General features: G+C 40.4%; 1 long non-coding RNA gene across 1 annotated transcript in view; it reads left to right on the top strand.

Annotated features, from left to right (window-relative positions):
• The window catches only part of LOC139828887 (uncharacterized), a 76,782-nt gene that overhangs the window by 37,794 nt on the left and 18,293 nt on the right, over positions 1–20,695 (top strand). Inside the window, exon 2 of the long non-coding RNA XR_011740945.1 lies at positions 9,155–9,279. This is a non-coding gene — a long non-coding RNA (uncharacterized lncRNA). The remainder of the gene's footprint in view (positions 1–9,154; positions 9,280–20,695) is intronic.

Genomic DNA, 20,695 nt, shown 5'->3' with positions numbered 1-20,695 from the left:
TATTTAATGAGACCACCAGAATATGTCTGAATGACACAGGATATATATAAATATGATGTCAACAGCTTGAGAACATGTCTTCTTGAGGTTTTCTGCATTGGTTCCTGATCTGGAGTTTTAATTTGAAGTCATCTATTTGATCATTATATCCTGTTTCTTTTAAACTTCTTGGCTAATTTACTGTCTTTTGCTGTAATTTCCATTTCCAAATTCTTTGATAAGTGTCAGCCAGTACCTTTTCAGACATTTCCTCTGTATATAACCCACAGAGCTGCTTAATCATAAGTCATATGTGCAGCAATATGGTTTTATTATTATTCGTGTCTTTCTACAAGCTGAAGCCAAATCTTAATTTGAGAGCACAATAGCTGAGTTTTTGAAAAAAACAGCTAAAGAATAGCAAGTCACTGTGGACCAAACAATTTCCTTAGCAACCTTTCATAATAAAGGGCTCTGTAAAGCACTTTTTGCTGCTCGGTTCTGTCACCTGTGTGTCCTTGTACCTGCCCTTTTGCTCTAGTGGCAGCCTTTGCTCAGGCAAGCTCTCGATTAGAATCAAAGGGACGTGTTACAGAAAGCTCGACGGCAAAGGAAATCTTCTTCCCATCTATTTTTTGCTGCATTCCTTTTTTGAAAGGGCAGACTTCCTTTGGGAGAGACCTGCATGACACTGAGTCCCCACAGTTTACTGTGTCATCTTTGGAGGTGGCAACATTCCCAGTACCTATCAGTGCTGAGTGCCACAAGCACCAGATTTCACATCTATCTCCTTAGTGAGGAATAGAAATAGAAATCAAAACCAGTTGTGCAAACGTGTTCTGTAAGTAAGCTTAAAAGAAATGCCTCCTGCCTGTCTGTACTGTAACTCATCTGTCTAGAGACTTCCATTGATATATTCAATTTGCTGATTGTAAATCTAAATCGCTGTGTCTGAAGATATTTGCAACTAGATCATCCAGTATAAAACTATTGAGAGAGAGAGAGATTGTCTAGCACAGGAAATATTTTATTGGAGTGGAGAAAAATATGGAGAAATTAACTAAAGAGGCATTGCGTTTTGCACTGTTACGCATTCTAAAAATAAACCAGGAACATAAAAGTATCCAATACATGCTTTTTTATTTTCCTGTCTTCTTCTCTTTCTCAGACATGTGTACGCATAAAATTTAATGGAGTGGAATTGCCTGAAAGAACGGGACCATTTTTAATACACCTTTCCGTGGCTCCTTCGTACATATGTGAACAATTTTAATAAAAAAATGTTCATTCGTAGTGATTCTTAGACATCTTGTGGTTGTTCATCTGTACTGGACAGATGGATTCGGTCACTGTAAGCCAAATAAATAAATTAGCACTATCTTTGAAATGTATAGCCACACTTGGCATCTGCAGTTACTGTAGTCCCTCCCCTCGGTTCAGATGCCTTCACCTATACTGCTGAACTGGCCTAACTTTATATGCTGTTTGGCCTTGAGTTAGAACAGAGGACCACCTGCATGAAAGAGACGTGAAATGTTATGCGTGCCTTTGTAATGGGATAAAGTACCAGAGTACCAAGTCTGCAAATATTTTACTGAGCAGGTCATGTATTAAGTAAAGCACTGAAAGGTAAAATGATAAATGATGAGGTCATCCTTTTAGAACCGCTGTCCAGGTGGTGAAAAGCCAGAGGGCTGAGATTTAGAAAAAAAGTGACTTCCTTTAAGCTTCACTGACTCGGTGTGTTGCCGTCCTTGTGCAGGATGAAACCGGGCTGTCTCAGCCAGCTTTTTGGCCTGCTTGTGTATAAATCTGCCTGTAAAGCAAGAACCTTGTAAAGGAAGGGTATGGATGTGCTTTTGACTGTCATGATTCATCTTTTCAAGTGGCTTATGGGCTGCAAAATTAGGTTCTGTATAATGCTAGAATTTTACCTAGTCTAATGTAAGTATCTGTGGAACGCTTTAGTTAATTCTGCCTGACAAGGCAATTCACGGAGCCTGTATTTAGACATTTCCCCTCTCCTCCTTCTCCCCTTTTTTAATCCACAAGCTGCAGAGTACCTCCAGCCTCCAAACCAACCCGACAGTTCCAGACTCCTTGGAAAGAAGTTCAGGTGAAAACTTTCTGTCCTGCCCTGCCTTTTGGGGTTAGCTTTCTGCCAGATTACTTGATTGCAGAAGAATCTAATGACTGCAGGAGATGGGGTAAAAGTTACTGGATTGGATCAAGGCATTTCATGCAACTTCTCTGTTGCTTTCATTATAAAGTGTTGTTAGTGTAACTCAGAAGGAAATTCTGTTTGATTTGAAATTACCTCTCTCGTTTGTGACTGTTCCTTTAGTTCAGTGTGTGATCTGTGTGCCCGGGTGTGAACATACGCGTTTAGACTGATGTGGGTATCACAAAGGTATGGGGTGGAGGGCCTATCAGTCATTTTTCAAAGCACTCGTGCTTTGTCAACTATGCAGCAAGCTGCTTTATTCTCTTTCTTCTGCCCGGGGCAGTGGAACATCAGTCAAGTATTTCCAGAGTGAAAGTCAGTTGTTTTCTGGTGGTCTAGAGAGCTGAATGTGCTCACTAAAGGGTCGGTTCAAAGTCCAGACTGATGGAAAGGGAGAGGTGAGGTGGCCTGGGCAGGCTGCGGAGCAAGCTGATCTTTCTGTGGCAGCAAGCTATGAGCAGGTACAAAAGATAGTCTTGCAAACTGGCATAATTTAAAGAGAGTTTCAAAAAAATTAATTCAGGTTTGAATAATACTCATATGTAATTACTCCCCTTAGGCTCCGATCATAAAGAATAAATTACACAGATCTTCAAGAATGGTAGCTTCCTTATTTCTCAGGGACTTGGTTTCTGAGGGACAGAATTCGTCTCCTTATATTACCTGTCCATGCCCTGATGGGATTCCCATTTCAGTGTAGTCATTGCCTCTCTTCAGAAGAGGGAGCTCGTGGTGGCTTCAGAGACATGAGTAGTGGCCTGTTGCCATTTTACTGGCAGTGTGTACTACCTGTACTACCTGCAACATCACCTTGTTGCATAAAAGGTTTTCTGATGGAACAAAATTCTTTGGTGCCCCTGACTAGGGCACAGTGCTGGCAAAGAGGTAAGATGGTGGCCAAGTCCTAAACATAGTCCTGAACCTTCTTACTGTTTTGAAAGAGCAGAAAGTAAGAAAATGCATACCTTGTCTAGATGTAGGGGGGGAATTATTCTTTGAGCAGGAGAATCATACAATTAACCCATGTGAATTTTTTTCTCTTCATGTGTTTGTATGCAAATGCTAACACTTGGAAAGCGCACAAGCACTCATGGCTCGGCTCTGAGTGAGGCAGCGTTGAAGCACAAAGTAGGCAAAATTGAAATTGTTTGGAGACTTTTCAGAGCTTCTCATTATCTCATTTGTGCATTTAATGATTTTTGTGAGTGCACGCATCAGGAGTTGCTGACGTTTGGACGCCGCTGGCAGCGGCTGGAGGGACCTGCAAGGTGGGCCCACAGCAGGCTGGTGCCTTGGTACCTGGGGGAAGGTACCTGGGAAACAGTGGGGACAAAGCTGGTGTGCAAACCTTGTGAAGGCCCAGTGGCGTGACTGCTAAGGCTTAACACAAAGCAAAACCCACTGCTGATTAGAGACACCCAGACAAAGCCGGGTGCTTCCTGCTTGGGAGAGAGTCCGTATGGCAGTAGGACCTTTCCAAGGAGGCAGAACAGCATCTCCAGCTGTCTGTTGAGAATGGTGGTAGAAGGATGATCTGAACATATCGATGGTAGACATGATGTGTTGATAGCCTGGGGCATTCTGTGTGGCCAGAACAGACAGTCATTTGTGGAATAGGTGACATGCTCATTTAACATGGTGAGGCAGGAGTTTGAAAAGAGCTTGGGTACACTGAGGTTAGAAATATCCCCAAAAACCAGGGGGCTTTTCTGATTTTAAGTCATGTATGAGCTTTTGAAAATTATGGTGTCTCTGAGCTCTTCAGCAGAAGCTCTCAGCTAATAAAACTGTTCAAAGCAGCAAGTTACTCTTCACACAGTGGTGGTCAGAGTGCTGGAGTCCTGGTTGTCTCATGTAGGTACTGGGCAGCGTGGGCTTTGCTCTGGCGTCGGCAGTGCTTAGGCAAGCTGAGTAACTGACAGGGTTGGCTCCTTTGTGACCATTTTCCTGAAATTGAATCTCCATAGGATTCTCATGCACACGTCATAAGCTCAGTCCTAACTAAAAAGAGAAAGAGGCTGGATAATATGGTTTAGAGGTTTTCATCTGTAATTTCCCTTTATCACAATGAAATATGCAATTATGAAACTTAGAGCTGCTTATAGCCCCTGTCCAAGGCACTGCTTGCTTCTGATTAATATAGCTAAACCAGTGAAGCAACAGGATGCACTAAGGTGAAGAAATGAAACCACAATAATCGAGTAACATTTTTGACGAATTAAAAAAATAAATGAAAACCTTATGTAAAAAAATATACAGAGAAATCAATCCTTTCTTTCTGTCTTTCGCTTTCTGTCTTTCTTGGAATCCACCCTGAACCAGATGTTGGGAGTCTGTAGTTTAGTGTTTTTGGATCACTGCCCAGACTTTTACCTATCTTTTCAGCTATTTACATGGGTTTTATTTCTCCAGCTGTGCTTTCACTGATACTGTACAGTCACAGACCTGCTAAGTTGGGAGTCACTAATAGAGCGAGTTACTGTACGTTCATTGAGATGAACAGTGATAGCAAACATCAAATGGAAATTATTTTGTCTTTGCTCAAAGAGTGAGAGGATCAGGTTTAATGAAGGGTGTGAAGAAATCTGCTGTGGACAATGATAACACAGAGGAGGGAAGGGAGTGGCTTAGGAATTTTCGTTCCAACGCCATCCCAGCGAAGGAGCAGACAGCTGCTGCCTATGGGAAAAGGTGCGGGGAACAGCTTTTGTCTCAAGCAGACTAAGCTTCCATTGTGTTCTTTGGCTTGAAGTGTTGTTTAGTTTTGATGATTTCTACCCTTACTACCTTTTAATTTTCATTAAAAAATATTTACTTTTTCTATTTATTAGTTAATAATTATTATTAATTTTAGTTGGATTTTTGATCCAGAAAGATTGAGTGTGGACAAAATAGAAGATTGTTGATACCATTGCATGTAGTCTCTATGCTCGGGGCATAGAGAAGCTCTATCATTTGTCTCATGTGTTATAGCATGTATCGACAGCAAAATCATGAGTCCATGCATCAGTCCTCTGACAGATCACTAAATCTAGTTCACAGGGTTGCTCATACAGTTGCACTAAAGCCTTTATTTTGTGTTGGCATAACATTTTGCACATTTCTAAATTACAGCCTTCCAACTTGTAGTGGTCTCGGCTGTAAGGTTCAGACTGGACAGAGGAAATTTCTCAACAGAAGACCAGCAAGGGCTCTCCTGAGCGAAGGGGTATCATTTGTAAAGGTCTCACGTGGCAACCTGCCTAAGAGACTGATGCTTCAAGTTTGGTCCTGACTCTGGATTTAAGCCAACACCCTAGACATGAAATATTCCATAGCCTGTTACCAATCCCTTGAGCCATCTCGTGTCCCCCAGGTGCTCGTCTTTTACACAGATGTCTTAGCAAAAGCAATTTTATTGGCGGTAAGAATCGCCTAGTTCAGTTCAACTGGAATTTTTTAATGAAGTCTTTCATGCCAGTCAGGCTGAGGATCATCTGATGCAAGGGAAAGGCAAATGAAGAAAAACAAGGAAAAATGGGGATATTCCGGAAGGCTGTTTTACAGTGCTGTGTCTAGGAAGGGTGTTCCTCAGCATGGCCATGGTGAGTCTGGGTGTCTGAGCTAGCTAAGAATGACAACTTCGTTATTGAGCTTCCTATGTGCCATGCAGCCTAAGTATATGAAAAATAAGTTCCCCCAAACCATAGTTTTTCAGGATGGATATAAAATGGATGCCTGAGCTACTGTCATCACAGCTTTAAGTGGATTGTATCACACAATCACCAGCTGGGGGGTACACTACAAATATGCCCAATTTGATACAAATCTGGATACTCCTAAATGTTAACGCAGTACTAGGAGCTTCCTTTAGGAGAGTATTTCTGAAGGCAAGCTAAAATAAGACAGGTTAAAAAAAGCAAAAAGGTGTTACAAACTTCAGTGTCTAGAGCCAGAAAGAGGTGACCAATATTTCAGGACCCAGTATTTTGTGACCCAGACTTTCTCATTTATGTTCTAAATTTTGCTACATTTTGGTCCCAGTGTTTGTTTTCTTCCACACCATTCGCTACTTAAAACAATGTCAACTACCACAGCATGAACATTTCTATTAGTGCTTTTTTAGCATAGGAATTTTGATCCCTTTGATTCCCAAATAGATTGCTGGGACTTTAAAAGTGTTGGTGTTGTTGTTTGTTTGTTTATTGGTTTGTTTGTTTTCTAATACCTGGAAAGTGCACAGTTTGTGTGTAAGAGACACATACTGGTATGGCCTGAGTATTGAGGTTTACACGTCTTCGGTATAAGGAGACAGATTTGTGCAAATGTGTACGGCCACATCAGCCAAAAGAGCCTGTTCAAAGAGCTCTCTTCAGATATAATTGATGCAATTTGTTACTGCTGCATTGCATTTTAAGGGCCTCTTCAGGCTGTCAAGTTTACCGCTTGGGGAGATGCTGCGTTCCTAACATGGCTCCTGTTAAAATCCGAAGGCTCTGGTTCTCTACTTACATTTTGATTATGATTCAATCCTTATTTCTACAACTCACATTTCAATGCTTTCTTCTCTTCAATTTTTTTCCCATCCCAGCAGCCATCTGGTACTTTCTTCTGTCAGCCAAGTTTCTGTTCTTTACCTGGAGCATTTCAAACAGAGGGTCTAGAAGAGAGTGGATTCACAGTTGTTGCTGGAAAATGAGTTTACTTCCAGCTGGAAAAGCTGTGAAATATAACTATTCGTTGATATGTTATACATTTCTTCTTGGACAGTCTTAATTCTGCTTGAAGGCAAATACCTGGCACTGGTTTCCCTTATAGTTAAAAATCTGTAAGAAGACCCTTAGTATCTTTAAAGTGAGTTGGCTGACTTTACTTGCTTGTAGCATGCACGGGTCTCAGCGTAACAAATGCGTTCTTTAGCAGACAGGTATTTGGGATTAGCCAAAAATGAGTCTTGAGACTTTAATCTGGGCCAGATTTATCCCAAGTGGAAGAGGTTTGTGGGCATCCTACTATGCTTACTTTTCTTTCTTTTTTTAGTAGTAATCTCTGAAGCTTGTATTTGCCCTGGATTATCATTGTTCCTTTTATAATGAAAGTAGAAGTGCATAAATCACTTCAGAAGCAACCAATTCTCTTTTCTGTCCATGGTTTATTATAAGCATCCAAAGAATAAAATTTGCTTGTGTACTTTTAATTATTTCAAGAACTGAAATGTCTGGGCTAGTAGTAAAAGTGTCATGAAATTACTGTAAGGTTGCATGAATTTTGGCTGTAAATCTTGTTCACCTTGACTAGATCTCATACTTTAATTCACTGGGGTATAAAATGCCATTTACATTAGTTCTTAGTTCACTTAATCATAATTAAATGACTTCAGAAGCAAATAATTCCTGGAGACTCTTTCTTTGATGTGACACAAATAACAAACTGTGTTTGTAATGTGAAGGTGTTCTACTTCACTTTTACATTTGCCTTCGACTTATAGAGCATATAATGTTCTCTTTAGGTATAGACATATGCTCTTGTTACATGCACCATATGGGTCACAGATGTGGCTGACATGGCTACATGACATCTTTTTTAATTTCATTGCACTATACCAAGGCTGTGCACGGACCTTTTCATGATGGTTTGAAGGGATTTCTGTTCAAGACTTGATTTCTCTTTCACCTGAATGATGACCCAGGCGGGAGGGGGCCCTCTTTTTCTGCTATCAGGTTATATTGTGTTAATAAAAAACGTTATGAAAGTAATATTTTGCTGCTTCTCAATTCATTGTTACCTAAAGAGCGGCTTCACTGCAAGGTACTAGTAGTTCCTTTCTTTTTAATTTCTGTGTATACCTAATCCTTGAGCTTTGACTTGCTTTTCTGATCACAGTCAGAGGGTTCTTTTGGGAAGTAGAACTGCCATCTATAGATTCTCCATGAACCTAGAGTTTGAAATCCAGTTTTAAATGCAACTTAAGAGGTACTTTGGAAGTAGGGGTTTGTTGCTATTGAATTTTATCATGAAGTATGCAGTTTTACTGATCCAAAATGCTCGTACTACCCATTAACACATACTGGCTGACTGCACTTGTAAGTTCTGAACCAGAACAACAAAATATTGCTCTCATGTAGCATCTTCTCTCCATGCACAGTAACTTGTGAACACCGTGATAACTACTGTGTACCAAACTCAGGATTTCCATGTGGAGAATACAGACCTCCAGCTGTGAATGGGACATTTGGATGTTATCTCCATCAAAATATCTGTCTGTCTATCTATCTGTTGGCTTTGTGAACTGTTACTTTTGTTGTGTCAGGAGTTATCCGAACAATAGCGCTGGTTAGGAAGTGAACTAGTAAGAGTTCCAGGGCCATAGTTGTTACAGGTTAAAGGCTCTCATAATTTATTAATGGTATTTTTTTGTGTTGCCCCCGATGGAAGCTGGATTAGTTCCAAGAGGAAACATTTAGTTTATCATATCAAAGTTGAAAGGGAGGCTATTTGTGCTGAGTGCCCAAGTTAGGTTAAAGATGGATAATTACTTGTTTATGTCTAAGAACGAACAGTGAGAAGTGAACAACCACAGAATGGCATATTTGTGTTAGGTAACTGTTCCAACAGTATCCCTGTCCACCCAGTGAAACCTGTCCTTGGCAAGACTGAAAACTTGTGCTTCAACCACCTAAACTGTGGTGTTCTATTTATTTGGGAGTACATTTGTGGCCTAATGAAGGGACAAGGGGACTGAGCAAGCACAAAGCCCCAGAAGACAGGGCAGGAGAAGCTGTGGCTGGAGGAGCACCTCTCAGACCTAGAAACAGTCTTTGCTGCAATTAGAAGTTCTTTTGTGTGGCCTGTGAAAATCCTGACACCTTGCAAGTTTGCACTTCTTGGGGTAGAAAAAAATTGCAAATTAAGCCAAAAATTTTTCTTTAAAATATTTTATACATGGAAAAAAATGATTTCTTTTTTTCCCAGATGTGAAAGAACCCATCTGACGTGCAAGTATGGCATTTCTTTTTCACAAAGTGATCACACCTGAAACCAAACACTGAAAGGATGCCAGCTAACATTGAACTGCTTCAAGAACTCTGACAACCCCAGTAAGTCAGTCTTGTTCCTTTCTCTGAGATAGAGGGTCAGGTGTGAGGGATGTTTGTGGATTTTCAGTGCACCTTTATTCATTATTCTGAAATTTCTTACTTCTGCCTCTGAGACAAAAAATGAAAAACGCACATAAAGTAAGTCTTTGTTTTAGTTTTGTCTAACATCTGTTCTTTTCACATAATTAAAATGTGAGTACTACTAAAATGCAAATTGTTTCCCATAATTGACTAGTCAGGTAGCTTAACTAAACAAACAGAATAATCTATTATATCTCTCGTACCACATATTGTTAGCAGTATCCCATCATCTGTCTCAGAATCAGAACTCTGTATGAATAACTGAGAATTCTATATGTATTTCTGCTACCTACTTTCTCAGTGAGTGTATAGAAGCTACGTTCATATATTTTAAAATTGTGCTCAATTATGTATATTTTCTAATGTCAATGCCCATTAGTTGGCAAATGTAATGAGAGCACATTTTTCTTTGGATAAATTTACTGCATGTAATGCAGATGCTTTCCTACTCTTATGAAAAGCCACTCCAGTTTTCTGAATACGCTTGGCAGTCTTTTAATGCAGTTATTATCCATCTTGCTTCACTTTCCATATGGCTTTACACGACATCACTGGCAGCGTTTGCACTCTCGCTTCCCATGGACCTGCAGCCACTGGACAAGGTGCGGTGCTCAGGAGATCCTGCTGTCCCAGTCGTGGTGCACAAGGAGTTCCCAAGGCACAGGGTGCCTTCCTGTCACTAATGCTCTCTATGAGATCAGGACATTTAATTTTATTAGATTTGGAAGGTTTTCATTTCAACTTCGACCTTTTATTTGAATTTCCGTTCATTTAAATTTGAAAAGCAGAAGTAGATTGCAACTCAAAGGAACTAATTTCTTCAAAATATTTTGGAAAGGACATTTGGAGAGTTTAAAAAGGTTCTGGTTTTGTTTTAATGGGAAATTTGCCCAAATTAATTTGCTGCCACGGTTTCTGTTTCGCTGAAGTAGCAAAGAGTTATCTCTCCCATCCCCACCCAAATCATCTCTTCTTGATAAACCTATTTCTGAATCTTACTGATATTGATGGAAATTAGAAATGAATGATACTCATGTGGAAAGAAGCTATTCAGAAATCAGTCTAAACTGACATTCACCAGTGTTGGCAGACATAACTGGGCTAATTATACTAAGTATGCCTCTTTATTTTGCAATCCAGAGAGGCTGGGCACTGCAAGTGGAACCATCTCTGGCCTAAAGCTCTTGTTTGTAGTTTTTCCATCAATGTATATAACGTGTTCAGGGTCTTCCTTGATTCTTTACAACTCTTAAGGAATTGTTTTATATTACTCCATTGCACTTTCCATCAAACTTATTTTGTGAAAGATTATGCAAAGGCAAGTAGTCCTATTTCTGCGGAATAATTTTTATTAAAGGTCATGGCCTTTCTTCCTCCTTCTGAAACCTTAGAAGAGCCATAGGCTTTATATCCCCTCCAGACATTAAGGGGTCCATTTCAAAGCAGTGATTGTGGGAGGTGTACACACCAATCTTTCTAACAAATAACGGGATTTATTTTTTTACTTGACCCTTTTGAGCACAACTTTGAAAACTTACCTGAGAACATCTATCTGAAAAGTCTTCAGTCACCACTCTCTAGGATAGAGAATTTATGGCCAAGCAGGGTTTGGGCTTTACTTAACCTTATCTGTATGGCTGGAAGGAAAGCAAAAGGTAATTAATTGTCTCATGGTTATTTAGCTTCCTTGGGGCAACTGCTGCCTAAGTGGACCAGGCAGTGTTCTGTTATACTGGAGCGTATTTATATCTATAGTGGAAAGGATGCCCTTAGCCTTGCTGTAGTACAAGGAACTCATTTCCCAGCCTTACTGCTCGCCCATAATATCTTGACACACCATACTGTTAAACTGACAGCTCATCCTGTCTGCTGCTTTTACATCAGCTTTTCACAGCAATCTGGAATGTACTTTTTGGAGAGATTGTTTCTCTACATTCTCTTCAGGTTCAGATAACGGAATTTCAGCTTTAAACCACGGGGAATCTGCATGGAGGGGTTTCTAAGGCAATGAAGAGTCAGCTGAGAAGAGAGACTAGTGGCTGCAGAAGAGACCTGAGGGAGGGAGAGTATCCCTTAGAGTAAGGGGTACATAAAAGATGTGCAGACAGGGCTAGGATCATGAGGTGGAACTGAGACTGACGTATGGGCCACAAAGATTAATGCTGAGTATTGAAAGGGAAGACTGAAAAAATGATCCCCAGGTCCATTCCCTTGTTTGTCATGTCACAGGAGTAACTGATATGAAGAACAGCCACAACAGAAGAACTTGAAATTCCCCTGGCACATTTACTTGCTAGACCTGCCCGAATCCAAAGGGGTTGGTCCTTACCCTTCCCTCTGGGGAGTTCAAGAAGTCCGTGGCAGGTTTCTTAGTGCTCTGTGATGTTGTCAGTCAAACCCAAGCATCTGACAAGTCTTGTAGAGAGGAATTTTGTCAGCTTGGCTTAACGAAGGCAGAGATCAAGCTTGTACCTAAGATGGGAGATGTTTCACGTATTCATGACAGGTGCTGTAGAAAGGCAGCTGAGACCCGGTGTGACCATTTCCCAAAGTCTTTTCAGACTCCCTGTGCCCCAAGAGGCTCTGAAACAGCAAAGAACTGGTGCTGAGCCAGGAGCAATCTAAGGAAATAAAAAAGCAGCTGGATGAATTAGATGGGATATGTTATATGATTATATAACTGGACACAGTCAAAGGTAATTTTAACAGGTCAGTTTTGACTGCACCAGACATTAAATCTACAATATCACAGCATAAGCCTTTAGTCTAAATACCACTGTCAACTCAGAAAAAAAAAATGTCTTAACAAGTGAGGGGTGTTTTTTGTTACTTTTACACTGTAAAAAACAATTGCATCTACTCTTGGATGTAGCTGTAGATGAGGTATTTCTTTAATAGTGTATTGCTACTGCTGTATAGCCTCCAGAAGGCATTCTCCATCTGGATGCATGATTCTTTCAGATAAATTACTTATCCAATCCTGGGATCTGTAGTAGAAAAGCAAGCAATTAACCTTTCCTAATAAGAGCCAGAAGTAGGCCTTAAAGAAGCTAAAATGAAGCAGGTAGCTGGTGTTTAGTTTCCAGAGCAAGTTTTAACACCAGCAGATGGTGCTAAAATGTCCAAAAAAAGGAATAAAAAACCCCAACAACCCAAACATCTCAAATTTCCTTAAAATCATAAGCTGTCAGGGAAAGATAAATTGAGATACTTTAGCTAATTGCTGTGGAAAGTTGAATCTAGGGTGATGTTAGTCATCTTTTTACTTAGACTAGCAAAACACACATGAAGATGTGTGTAGCCCTTATTTGCTAGTTTGCTTTCAAGCTGGATCAATTTTCCTTGAGTCAGGTCTTTACCTTGAATAAGGTGACTCAAGTATTTCAGGAATTTCATTCCTATTCAAACTGAGGATTGAAAACTTTGTTGTATAATGTTGCTGATTAATTAAAAGAAAGATTTAAGATTTTTACGCTCATTTTCACTCTGAATAAGAACTCGGAACAGCTGGCTATTGTTTTTCTAACGATATTGCTGTAGAATTTTGTTAGTCAGTAAAGGGAAGCTATGTTATTTTTTACATACAGAAGCCTGTAATATCACATGAAGAATAACTTTAAAAATACATTGTAAATGAGTATCAAAGAGGAAAAAGGATGGGAGGGAGTGTAGATCACGGAATAAGTGATCTCAGAAGTAGCCACAGTGAGTTTCTTTCCTAAATACCCAATAGTTTAAATAGGACCTACTTTTATTTGGTTCACTGAGTCTTGTCCCCCCAGGTATGACTGTGTGATTTATGTAGTAATTGTTTGCAATGGACAGATGATGGTGGTTTAGAGTTAGAGCAGGGCACATTTCTTTAAGCAGCATAAAGAAATTACGCTGAAATATCTGAGCAATAATGCTTCAATAGAGCCCCAAAGCAACTGTCAGGCATTCAAAATGCTGTAACCTAGCTTAAAATATACAACCTTGGAAGATTTTGGAGCTAAGGACTCTGCAGCAAACTTAGATTTAAGAGACGCTGGCTTCATAAACAGTGACTATTTTATGTCGCATCAGAGGATGAAGCAACATATCGGCACTGTGAGTCTAGAGAATCTGTGAAGCAAATCCTACAAAATTAACACATCCTTTCTAGGGATCTAAAAGTTATTCCTGGCAAGATAATTAATGTAAAACTGCATCTAGCAGAATAATTTTATGTAACGTATCTAAGAGCGATGAGCCACATCCTGATGTGTCTTACATGTACTTGTGACAGTCTTGCCTAAATAATGATTGAGAAACACCCTCAGAGTTTATCCCAAAATAATGTAATACAGCTTCCAAATATAAATTAATTGTGTGACCACCTGGGACTGCACATATGTACCTCTACTTTATGAATACTCCCCTGCAAGAATCAACCAGGTGACTGAGTAATGCAAGATGTAGCTATACACAGCGACTTCTTATAATATCCTGTTTGATTATTTTTTGACAATGACGGTGTATAATTATTTACTGACCTATCAAATGGGTCGCTGAATTACTGTGAAATCCAGATTCTAAGCAGCACTGTCTTTTTGATAATGAGAGGCTCTGTCTTACGAGAATGTGTGCTTGTTAAGTTGTAATTTGCTTAAGAAATAATTAAAGACAGAGGTCATTTAGGAAGGAAGGCTTAAGACCAAGATTATATCCAAAGGAAATTAAAGACAGGAAGCCCCAGGGTACTACAGCCCTGCCATGCAGCTCCTATTAAAGAAAATGAAGTCTTACAAGCAGCACAAATAGTGATGTCTTCCATAAGGCTGCCCAGCACTTTCTGCTGTAAGATCCTATTTTCTATTGCTTCTAACTTGGCCAAACATAAACTACTGGGGCCAAAATTTCCCATGCTGTCTGCCTTGGGCAAGTATTTTTGGAAGTTTATTCTAAAATGCTGAGCCATTTCTCCAACTAGGGTTGGGGAAAAAGATGTTGGTTTGTCCATGTTTACAGGGATATACGTAGGTATGCATGTATACATGCCCATGTGTATGTATAAATAAACTCTGACTTTTTGAACAATATTAGTGCTTCCATGGTCTGTAGTGAGGAAATTTGGCCATTTTTTTGTTTTAATCTGGAAAATGATACTGTCTGTGCTCAACTTGCCCAGTGCGGAGGCACCAGAGAAGAGGAGGAGTTTGCCTTACTGTGCTGCAAATGATGAAGGACAGTGGGCGAGGGAAAGAATGGCAGGACACTAGGAGAGAGGTGAGAGGAAAGAAACAGAGCTTAGGAAGGCAAGGATGTGGAAACAGTGAGAAAAATTAGTAGTGAAAAATTGGCAAGGGTGCTCTGGAGAGGGTGTAAGGAACAGGGACAGAAATGCTTTCGGACCACTACACCTCAGCACTTGAAACCCAATGATGTGGTGTGTTTCTCCATCTCTTTCTCATGGAGAAGTCAAGCAGAGAACATCGTGTATCTCGGGTAGGCTGCCTGACCACCTGCTGTGCTAGAATTCTACCTGATGACATTTGATTTCCAGTGTAAGCATTTTAAAGAGTTTAGTCAATAAATATCCCCTCTTCCCTCTACAAACTATTAAAAATAATGTTTACAGTGAGGTCAAAGGTCTTATGATGGTTAATCGAGAACCTAAATATTATTTTAATAGCTTGTGGGGTGTAACTGTTTGCTGTTCACCTACAGCTTTCACCGTGTGCCTCTCCTACATCACATCTCCTCCTCATCACTGCCCTCTTCAGTGAGCTTGCTTCTCTTCTCCCCTCACATGTGCTTATTCTGCCATGTTCCTTTTTTATTCCTCTTTTCAGATTGCCTCCCTCAAATCCTAGTTCCTACATTTGCACTTTCTTTTGCATTCTCTTTTCCTTTCGCTACTGTGAACATACACGAAGGCCATATATCGATTTCTTTTTCAGCTCGGCCTTTCCTTCTCTAGACTCACACGCTGTCTGTGGGTAAATCTGCCTGTCTCTTCTAACTTGACACGCAGAGAACCTGCCCTTTACGTAAACATGTACGCTCACATGCAAAGGCTTTTCTGGGCTCCTTGCAGTGTGTGTTTTACTAAAGCAATGTCCTTTCTGGTCTTGCTTTCCGGAACCTCACTCTTGCAGAGCCCATTCAAACTCTGCTACGTAGATAATTTTCCTGGCTCTTATCTGATTTCACACTTTCTGCTGTCTTGCTCTTCTCTCTTCCACTTTCACCTTGTTCCAGTCTCAGATGGTGCTGCATCATTATTTACAGCTGTCTTCACTTTCCAGCAACGCAAGCTTTTCCCCCCGAGACAGTCTACTCCTGCAATCATTTCCAGGTTTTCTCTCATGTTGTGAGGTGTCTAGGAAAGCCTACAAAGCTCAAAGTTTATTGGTATTTGAAACTTTTCTTAAAACTAACTTGTATCAAAATACGTACTGAGCAACGCTGGCTGACTAGGTGATGGCATGCCAAACTGGATGAGCATCTATATTCAGACTACTGCTGCCTCGTCTTTCCATTCATACTACTCCAACTCACCCTTTTTTCTCCTTTATTCCTCTATTTGCTGAAATTAACTCTGATTATAAAGTATGACCTGCCTTTTTCACCATTTATGCACAGTACCTTGCACTATGTCTCTCTCCAATCCTTTACTGGACTTAGGCAGCAGGATGATATATATGATGTCAAAAATAATTAGTAATTTAGAAATATGCATTTTGAAAAATAAGTCTTAAAGAAGCCGGTCTGTTTTGCCACAGTGGGACTGTCAAAGCAGTAGCACACGCTCATCTTCATGTAATGAGGAGAAAATATCCTGTGTTATTGTTGAGTATTGGAAATATTTTTGGAGGTTTTCTTTAATCTTACATTGTATGTGTTGTCTTTGCAACAGTACTTCTTGCTATGGTAACAACTTTTTTTATTGGAATCTAGAGCATGAATGTGTAATGCTGCATCGACCCTATTACTCCTGAGAGAAATTAACTCTAGGAAGATTTGTTTTGGCCAAACTTTCAAGGAGGAAACAAAGTGTGAAAATGTGCATTAACTGAAAAAAGCTTACTTTTAAGCAATATTTCCCATTAGTATATGCCATTGTCCTTTCGTTACAGCCTTAGGTTTGAAGACATTAACTATGTTTTTTTTGTAAATGACAGGGTGGGGAATGTTATTTTGCTCACATTATTTTATTCTCATCATTTTTTTTTCACATTGGAAAGTAAATGGTTTCTTTCTTGAGTCAAATGAGCAACAGCTGGATCTTTCTGTACCCCCTCCCATTCTCCCAGTTGAAGATGAACATCAGCTGTGGCTTGTGCAGAGGCACAGTGTGGGATCAAGGCTGTAATTTAGCATCTCATTCAGCTGATATGAATATGTAATTATAATTAGGAGCTCCAGGGTCCATCAGCATGTGTATGAGCCTTCAAGTTAAGTTCTATTTGGATGTGTTATAAGTCTGAACTCTCTAGTGAGCAATAAACCTGCAATCCAAGAAAAGCCAGAGGTGAGAACTTTGTCTGGAGGTGCTGTAGGACTTCCCTGGAGGTCCTTCAAACAGTGAATCATCAATGTTGAAATGTTCGCAGCTGAATTCCCAGCTCAGGCTCAACTACAGAAGGAGAAAGAAGAAAACTACAGGCAAAGTGGGCAATTGAGTTGTCTGCTCAGGGTGCCTAGTACTTGATAGATTTCTTTTTTCTGAAATCAGGATAATGGTTAATAATGAATGCAAGTGCATTTAACTGGTCTTAATTCTGCTGTATGCAAAGGACTTTTTAAGGTGTTCCAAGCAGAGTCTTCTGTGCCTGAAGTGAGTGGGAGACCCTGTCTGGCGATCAAGAAGACACAGCAGTGTCCAGGGCTGTCCATCTGGCATCAGGCTTACAAACCGGGCTTTCCAGAGCCAGGATCTGGCATTTCATAAATGGACTCAGCTCTCTGATAATTTGGAACAGAAAGGGAGTAATTAATATCGCTACTGTTAAAGCTTTTTTCCTCCTCTTTTTTGTGGCTTTCTAAGTGTTGTGCCCTTCTAATGCAGGTAAGGATTCAAACTTTGATAATGATGCAGGAGTTTATAAATTGCGTTCTTTACCCTTATCTCTGAACTAGTACTTACTAGACCTTTTTGCCCCTGTTCCAGCTTTCAAATACCACTTGTTTTCACCACATAATAATACAAATAATATAGAAAGAGGCTAAAACTGTTGCCTTTTGCTCAGAATGTCAGTGGCTTCAGATCTCATTCACTAAAGTGCAGCTATGATACAAAAATATAGATATTTTTAAATATGCCTTTTTTTTAGCCGCTTGCTAAATGTATATGAACAGGTGTTTGCTGCTGTAAAATGAAGATGGAGCTCGGTTCTGTTGTGTCTGCTCTGCTCCAAGTAAAAAGGTGAGAAAGTCTGATGGAGATTCAGAAGTTAGAAAATCTGAAGACCTTAGCAGTCCTTCCAGATGAAAGTGTCATGGAAATGCAATATATAGCTTTAATGCAAAGGGTGAGGAAAAAGTGATTTCATTGTGATTAAAAAATACCTCTTGGCTCTTTTGAATTCCCCAAAATTGCCAAACTGAAGAGCTGAAAGAGTAGCTACATAAGATTGTCTGAGTCAAACAATGTTATTCTAAACTTCTGCTCAACTTGCTTCTCAGCAGTTGTTCTTTTTAAGCTAGTTAGCTGGACAGCTGTTTGCTGGACTGGATCTAAAACTGCGCAAGGGGCTGCAATTGGACTGAAGTCCCGTGTATTCCTCTGCTCTTTGGAAACTTTCTACTGGCAAAAATGTAGAAGTTTGAGGGCTAACCTAGAGTTGTTTTTTACTTATTTAAGGATGGAGATTTTTCAAACTTTTTATTTTATTCGTTTTGTAAATTTGCTGCAAAGCCAGTAAGGAAAATTCAAAACAATTAAAAATTAAACATTTTGCTTCGCTCAGAACTTAGGACCTGCTAATCATTTTCACTTCTATGTGGGCTAAGAAACTCACGTTTTGGACATGCTTAGCTTAATAAGTTGTGTAGCTGAAGAAGTTGTCCTCAGAAAGGAGACTGATGGTAGAAAGCAGGATATGATCCATATTGTGAATGTATCTGAGGTTTGAAAACAGATGCTGCGGCTACTCAGAGTCACTGAAGAAGGTGATGTATAATTAGACATGACAGCCTTATTGAAGTTGGTAGGCTATATAGTGAGCAAAACCAGTACACGATAGGTAGAAAATACCTCTTTGAAAGATGTAATCCACTTTAATAGTGGATCAGTTCAGAACCATACGCAGGCCTTCCAGGTCATCCTGTCTAAAATGGTGCTCTGGACACACGCTTCATTCAGCTGGAGAGAAAAAGGAACCCTGTTGTGCGGATGGAGTGAGAACATCGGCCGCTGAGGATGCCCTGTGGAGCTGCACAAAGATTGCAGGAGAGCTCTTTGTCTTCCCATGTTTGTGACTTCCAATGAGATTCACACAGGTTTGAAGAGAACACCTTGATGGGATGTTCCTTCTCACAGTAGTTGGGAACTAGAACTTCCCTTCTGCCAAAGACTGCGCTTCAGTTGCCATGGTTCTTCTAACTTAGCCTTTCCAGGAAGGGTCTGCCTTCCGTTAAATGTCAGCACTTGAGCTTCAGAGGGACCAGAAATCATTCTGGTTTGAGATGTGCAGGTTGGCCATAGAGCAAACTTTGGATGGATGTGCAGCTTATCAGAGCAGCACACCGTAGCTGTGGTGACTGGCCAAGGTTGTATTTGTGTTTTAGTGCCCAGAAGAAAAAAAAGTATATAATGATCAAATAAATTTGGCATTATTTTATGAAGTAACTGATAGTTTGTAAGCTGACCTGAAGCAGCATTACTGAAAATACCACTTTTCCAGCCCCACTGGAATGTTAGAACAGGTGGGATGGAATTGTACCATCATTTGATGTGAATGCCAGCCAGGGATTAGAGGACAAGTGACCCTTCACGGATTCGGAGACAGTCTTTCTGCTGGAGCCCCTTTGATCTACGGGTCATGGTGAGCGACAGCTTCCCCAAATGAGACTTATCTACCTGTGGGGAAGGGACTAGTAAAGGAATAATCTTTCATATCCACTCGAAGAAAGGAATTTCACAGATGCAAAAAAAAAAAAAGCTATGTGTAAATGAATGTGTGCTAATGGGAACTGTCATCAATGGAATCTTGTGCAAGCAATTCCCGAACGGATGGAAGATATTGTGGATAACCAAGATTGTCCAGCTCTGGAAGTAACGTGTGTTTAACAGACTAGCATGAAAAAGCCTCAACATCAGATGTGGGAGAATTAATACGCTTCCTTCTTTGGCAATAGATGGCTGATCTGTGTGGCAGAAATCTTTGTATGTCTTTGAAATTATCTCCAGCTGTCATATTAAAATACGTCAAAGCACACAATGCAACAACTTTAAGATAATGCTAAATTATAGAAATATCACTTATATCATAGTAAAATAAAAAATGAGAGAAAGTTGGTGATCCACTGAGATCTATGCTAGTCTTTCACCTCTGGTTGTCCTGGCTTCCTTTCACTTATTTAGATATAAAGCTACATCAGATGCTTGTGTGAATACTTCAGAGTCCTCCACTAGGTATTTAAAATGCGCTAAAGCAAAAGAGAATGAAGATCAGTTAATATACAGTGAAGGGATCAGATGGGACAAAGACCTTTGGAAAGATACAGAGGGATGTGAGTTTGGTAGTTTCATTCTTCAGGTCTTACTCATCTGAGTAATCAAAAGAATGCTGCTTATAGATGAGGCCCAGAACAGAGAATTCAGGGGATGCTGTGAGTCTGACTTGCAACATGATGGAGGATGCCCCGTGACTGAAATGGCGTGCAGGTACTGAGGGCCAGGAGTGGAATGTGTTTGTGGAAGGATGTGAGTGCTCCAGCCTACGTGGTGTTACTTGCCCAGCACACGAACGGGAGCTGTGGGATGAGTTAAAGTCTGCCCAGGTCCTGGAGGCAGTGGTTCAGGCTGACGCCGTGGCTGATGAGCACAGCTCTGCTAGGGGGACGCACGGCACCGGGACATGGTCGTGGGCTGCCAGTGTCACTGCAGCTCTGGGCTGACTTTGATGAAACCTTACATCAAGCTCCACCCAGATATCTGCCTCACTTGCTGCTCTTCTCAATACACAGACCCATCCTGCAGTAACAACAAGTTTTAAAGAGAAAACAACACGGGTTAGACCCAGGAACTGAGAAAATGGTGCTGGCTTAATTTTGAGGACAGGGCGGGGTGTCTGTTACAAGGAGAGGATTCTGCTTGTGGCTGTGGAAGTGTGAATTTTGCATGTTGGGCTCCTAGACGTAGTAGCTC

This window comes from Patagioenas fasciata, chromosome 11, assembly GCF_037038585.1.
Source record: "Patagioenas fasciata isolate bPatFas1 chromosome 11, bPatFas1.hap1, whole genome shotgun sequence".
Taxonomy (NCBI): domain Eukaryota; kingdom Metazoa; phylum Chordata; class Aves; order Columbiformes; family Columbidae; genus Patagioenas; species Patagioenas fasciata.
Note: the sequence above shows the minus strand (reverse complement) of the source record. Positions and strands in the feature narration are given on the sequence as shown.